At 42.4% G+C, this 6,503-nt stretch overlaps 1 pseudogene; it reads left to right on the top strand.

Moving 5' to 3' along the window:
* The first annotated feature begins 2,355 nt into the window (after positions 1–2,355).
* LOC130905208 (uncharacterized) lies at positions 2,356–5,135 on the top strand (annotated as a pseudogene).
* The last annotated feature ends 1,368 nt before the right edge of the window (positions 5,136–6,503 follow it).

Genomic DNA, 6,503 nt, shown 5'->3' with positions numbered 1-6,503 from the left:
TATTTGATGCCTAAATCGATATTTTTCGACCCGCTGTCTTCGCCTAATCAGCCTATTCTCACGAAAGTTTGAAAAACTTTAAGAGCAGCACTCTAAGCAACATTACCCCGTGGGACCCTTTACTTCCAGTTTTCTAAAATGGAAACAATCAATTAAAAAAAAAGTTGACTGCGATGGCCGACGCTTCAAGGATAGGTGGATATTGGACTATTTCTTCAATAAAATACGCAACAACTGTGTCTGCCTCATTTGCAAAGAGACAGTCGCTGTTTTCAAAGAGTTCGATGTGACGCGATATTACCAAACAAGACACGCTGACATGTACATCATTACAGGGAAGATACGCAGCGAGAAATGATAGCAACTTGAAGCTAGTTTAATTTCACAGCAGTGGTATTTCACAAGAGCCCGAGTGTCAAAAGAGAACGCCACAAAGGCGAGATTGTTGAAATTATGAATTAAAAAAAAATAATAATAAAGCAAATGTGACACACAGAAGGGCTTGCTAAAATTTGTTTAAATATATTGTTCTACGTAAATCAGCCAAGGTAGCCCCCCACATTTTTACCACACCAAATCTGGCCCCCTTTGCAAAAAGTTTGGACACCCCTGTTTAACTGATGATCCGGAGACGAGGCCAGCTTCTTTCACTTGGTACCAGCTCAATATTATTCAAAAAATAATGATGGCGGAAGAAATAAACATCTTGAATTTGAAACTGTATGTTGTCGGCGATTAGCCTCGCAATGATCTTAATTGTGGTTGTCAGCCCAAAACCCTCTAAATATACTGTATACTAAATGCATCTTACTAGATATAAAATGACTACTACATAATCTGTGGTGATCGTTTGGTGCCCAGTTTTCTCGTCGAATTGCAGCAGTCCATCTCGCTCTCCTCTCCTGGTCTCTCGGAATACGGTAGAACTTCAAGTCTCTCCGTCTATCTTCTCTGTTACTGCAACCAACCGCCACACATGCCTTCACCATTTTGATTATTAATGTTAACGAGCAGAAAAACACGCCATAATAGGAGGAATTTACGTAGCGGTAATGCGTAAACACGACGAGCTGACGGACAATATAGCGCGGAGGCGTGGTTGTGACGTCATGTGAGTGGGGTCTATACGCCCTTTTTAATCTTCCCCTCTGCGAGTCCGCAAAACCGCATCTGTTTATTTATATTTAACATACTTTTCCAGCGTTATTTTGTTGTGTAAATAAATTTATAATGATCATAAAAATATGTAGTCTATTTAAACATTAAGAAAATGTGCGTTTTTTTTCTGCCAACTGAGAATTCGTTTTAAAAGACAGGCTTTTATGCAGACATCGTCACAAATGTTATCACACAAAACGCGGGTCGGGCTTTAATACCCGCGGACCAGTTCGGGTCGGGCTGGACTTTTTAGGCCCCATTTTACCTCTATCTTAAAGTCTTGATGAGCTTAAATTGGCTGCAGTTACGAAGTCGGGAATGCTCCCTCCGGAAAAAAAACACGATTTGAGCAACATTATGTTTAACAAACTTTTCCAGCGTTATTTCATTGTGTAAATGCATTTATAATTTTCATAAAAATATGTAGACTATTTAAACATTAAGAAAATGTGCGTTTTTTTTCTGCCAACTAAAAATTCGTTACAAAAGACAGTTAAGACATCGGGAACGCTCCCTCTGGAACAAAACGCAATATGACCAACATTGTGACAGCCGATGCCGACCAAAAATGACGTAATATCCGAAACAGATCACCAATGGACTCATTTGAAGTATATGAATGGTGGTCTGTTTTGGTGTTCAGAATCCACAATACTTCTGCCTGCAGGGTTTTCGTTCCACCGACAAACGGACGCATTCCCGATGCAGGAGTGGATGGATTCTCCGTTTTGCCGGTTGTGGTGGTTCGGCACGCACGAGTTGCATTTCGATTTGTAGTGCAGTGCATCGTAAAAATGTTATGCGTCATCTTCGTTATGGATTTAAAAAAAAAAAAAAAAAAACTTCGTTACGGATATAATTTAGGTTGCACTGAGATGTTCTTGAATATTAAGACCACGGTGAAAAAATTCCAGACTTACAACAGTTAATTTAATACTTTTAATACCTTACATATTGGAAAATTAAATTCAATGCTTTTTTAATACTTTTAATAACCCGCGGGTACCATGGGAACGGTTGTGGCAGGTGTGACCAGATACTTTTTTTTTTTGCATGGGCCAGCTTACTGTGGGCACCACTGTGCGCAGACCACCACTGTAGTGGACATGAGTCCATGCTGGCACTGCCTTGTACCTGTCTAGTGGTTAGTCGTTGTTGTTTGTTGTCATTGGATTTTCAACGCCCTCGTCTTCGACTATGTTAATGGGTTTACACTCTACAGTCTTTGTCTACCCATGTAGAAATAGCAGTAGTCAACCTACTTGTTGTCTTTTGTTGACAAGTCCGAGTCCGCACTCTGCCAGTGTAGCTTGTTGACTGCGGCTTGCTTCCCGCAGTTTTAGCGTCATTGCTAACACTAGCTGTACCCGAAGGTGGCACTTTAGGCTGGTTGAGCTTCGATCGAACGACAGTTCATTACATCAGTATGTGCACACAACTTTGGTTTTATTCAGATTTCCATTAGACAGCTTTTTAAAACGCAATTTGGTCATTGGTAAATTGCGTTTTTTTTTGTTTTTTTTTTTAATGCGTTAATATTTCCAGATTAATCATGGTCGTTAACGCCCATATATTTATATAAGGGCTGTCAAACGATTAAAATTTTTAATCGAGTTAATAACAGCTTAAAAATTAATTAATCGCAATTAATCGAAATTCAAACCATCTCTAAAATATGCCATTTGTTGTATTTGTTTATTGTAACAATAAATCCACAAATGGCATTATTAACATTCTTTCTGTTAAAGTGATCCACAGATAGGAAGACTTGTAGTTTTTAAACGATAAATGTTATAGTTACAAGTTATAGTAATTTTATATTAAAACCCCTCTTCATGTTTTCGTTTTATTAAAATTTGTAAAATTTTCAATCAAAAGTAGAGTTAATATAATAATATTAAGAATAAAAATAACAATAATAAAAATAGAGTGACCAAAGTCTAAGTTTTACGTGTATTTTGCATTGCTATTTTGATATGGAATGCCAGTTCATTTTGCATTGTTGTTTAACTGTGTGTCAGAGCTGCACCTCCACCATGTTCCCAGAAAGATCAAGGACGTGATCCTGGATTATTATGGTAATTTCAGGCTCAGGGTCACTTCTGGGTCAGTAACATCAGACTGGCATCGCCTTGAGAAAGGAATAATAACAGGATGTACCATCTCTGTTGTTCTTTTTGCACTGGCGATGAATATGGTGGTAAAGGCTGCTGAAGTGGAATGCAGAGGGCCTCTGTCCAGATCAGGTGTTTGACAGCCCCCCATAAGAGCCTACATGGACGATCTGACCATCACAACAGCGTCAGTCCCAGGGAGCAGGTGGATCTTGCAGGGATTGGAGAGACTCATCGGATGGGCCAGGATGAGCTTCAAACCTGCCAAGTCAAGGTCCATGGTTCTGAAGAGGAGGAAGGTAGTCGATAAATTCCGGTTCTCAATCTCAGGAACCGTGATTCCATCGATCACAGAGCAACCAGTTAAGAGCCTGGGAAAGCTCTTTGACTCCAGCCTGAAGGACTCTGCTGCTATCCGGAGGTCTACTGAAGAGCTTGGTGGTTGGCTCAGCAAGGTGGACAAGTCTGGCCTGCCTGGCAGATTCAAAGCCTGGATCTATCAGCACTCCATCCTTCCCAGAATCCTGTGGCCTCTCCTCGTCTATGCAGTCCCAGTAACGACGGTGGAGTCCTTTGAAAGGAAGATCAGCAGCTTTCTGCGGAAATGGCTGGGTCTTCCTCGCAGCCTCAACAGCGCTGCCCTGTACGGGAAGAGCAACAACCTGCAGCCGCCCTTCAGTGGGCTCACTGAAGAATTCAAGGTGGCACGCACAAGAGAAGCCCTACAGTACAGAGAATCCAGTGACGGCAGGGTGTCTTCAGCCGGCATTGAAGTGAGGACAGGAAGGAAGTGGAAGGCAGAAAAGGCAGTGGAGGTGGCTGAGTCACGCCTTAGGCAAAAGGCACTGGTTGGGACTGTGGCAACAGGGAGAGCAGGATTGGGCTACATCCCAAAGACCCAGGTCAGCCAGGCTCGGGGCAAGGAGAGACAACATCTACTCCAGGAGGAGGTCCGTGCAGGCCTAGAGGAAGAGCGAGTGGGCAGGGCATTGGGACTCCGGCAACAGGGAGCATGGACAAGATGGGAGGGCACTTTGCAGCGCAAAGTCACCTGGTCGAACATCATGCAGGCAGACCTCCACCGCGTCCGGTTCCTCGTAGCAGCAGTCTACGATTCCCTCCCCAGCCCAGCAAACCTCCATGTGTGGGGGAAGAGCGAGACACCCTCCTGCTCCCTTTGCTCCGGAAGAGGCTCCCTGGAACATCTCCTCAGCAGCTGCCCAAAGTCCCTAGCTGATGGTCGCTACCGCTGGCGCCACGACCAGGTACTCAAAGCAGTTGCCGAGAGTATAGCCTCCGCCATCAGCTCTAGCAAACACCATCATGCTCCAAAGAAGGCCATCCCCTTCATCAAAGCTGGAGAGAGACCCCGTGCACGTCCACAGATAACAACAGGACTCCTCCACACAGCCCCTGATTGGAAGCTCCACGTTGACCTGGGAAAACAGCTGAGGTTCCCCCAGCACATAGCAACAACACCGCTCAGGCCAGACATTATCATCCTCTCAGAGGCTTCAAAACACCTGATCATGCTGGAACTCACCGTGCCCTGGGAAGAGTGGATTGAGGAAGCCAACGAGAGGAAACGGGCCAAGTATCAGGAACTAGTGGAGGAGTGCAGGGGAAGGGGCTGGAGGACTTTCTATGAGCCCATAGAAGTCGGCTGTCGAGGCTTAGCAGGTCGCTCCCTCTGTAAAGTCCTTGACCGCCTGGAAATCACAGGGGTGGCCAAGAAGAGGGCCATTCAGTCTGAAAGTGAAGCTGCAAAGAAAGCCACAAGGTGGTTGTGGTTGAGGAGGGCAGATCCGTGGGTTGCTACTGGGGCACAAGCCGGGACTTGATCCACCCCGGCTGGGTCGCTAGGACGAGGGTGTCTGATGTTGCGAGACCCGAAACACCCAATGAATCCTAGATACATCACTGATGATGGGTCCCAGTGCATCCAGGAGATGTATCTTTCAAGTGTCAGAGTAGGGCCTCATTACTAAAGACTGAAGTGCTTTTCTTTTTGTGAACATTATATTTTTTTTTTTTGAGAGATAGGAATATTATTTTTGTTGTGCTTTCACTAAACGATACTTATGTTTGTTGTGAAGGAGTTGCCAAAGCTTATGCCAATAAACAGCGCGGTCCAAAGAACACCTGTGTCCACTCGCCTTTACTGTATAACATATATCTGTACATATCTTACCCAAAATACAACAAGAGACACATAATTCCTACTAAGAGAAAGAAAACTTACCGAAATATGTGTGGAGCACAAAAAGCAATTTGCATTGCATTGTGAATACAGCATAAAAGTCTCACAAATACTAATTCTCCCACATTTAGAAGAAATAACATGAGTATGGAACGGCGCTGCCCCCAAGCGGCCGGTGGCATTCTCTTCACTCTTAATGTCCATAAACGGCCTCATTGTAATCTGTTTGAGGTAATATGCGAGCAGGTCATTCAGTGCGTGCGTTAATTGCGTCAAATATTTTAACGTGATTAATTTAAAAAATTAATTAACGGCCATTAACTCGATAATTTTGACAGCCCTGATATGTATATACATATATACATATATATATATTTTACAGTTGTGGTCAAAAGTTTACATACACTTGTGAAGAACATAATGTCATGGCTCTCTTGAGTTTCCAGTTATTTCTACAACTCGGATTTTTCTCTGATAGAGTGATTGGAAAAGATACTTCTTTGTCACAAAAAACATTCATGAAGTTCGGTTTTTTTATGACTTTATTATGGGTTAACAGAAAAAGTGATCAAATCTGCTGGGTCAAAAATATACATACAGCAACACGGATTAGCAATTTCTTGTGAGTGATTATCGACTTGAACAATCATTGACTTGAACAAGTCAGGAAAGTCACTTGGAGCTAGGCCTGTCGCGATAACAAATTTTAGTGTGCGATAATTTATTTCACAAATTATTGCGATATGCGATATTATTGCACCCCCCCAATTAGAAAAAAAACTTACAATAACACTGTGAGAATACAGTATATATTAATAGATCATGTACACCCATTTAAATGCAATAAATGTTTACTCTTAAATTCAAAAATACTTTTTAGGAAAAGACAACAATATTAATACTGCACAGAAACACAGAAGAAATAAAATGTGTTTTTTAAGAAAAATAAAATTCCACTTAATAATTTAAGCATCTAGGCAAATGAAAACGTTTCCCCTCATAGCTTCTGCTATGGCGTTTAATGTGTAATA

The sequence above is a fragment of the Corythoichthys intestinalis genome, chromosome 17, assembly GCF_030265065.1.
Source record: "Corythoichthys intestinalis isolate RoL2023-P3 chromosome 17, ASM3026506v1, whole genome shotgun sequence".
NCBI classification, from domain to species: Eukaryota; Metazoa; Chordata; class Actinopteri; order Syngnathiformes; family Syngnathidae; genus Corythoichthys; species Corythoichthys intestinalis.
The sequence above is the reverse complement of the archived record's forward strand: the minus strand, read 5'-3'. Positions and strand labels throughout refer to the sequence as shown.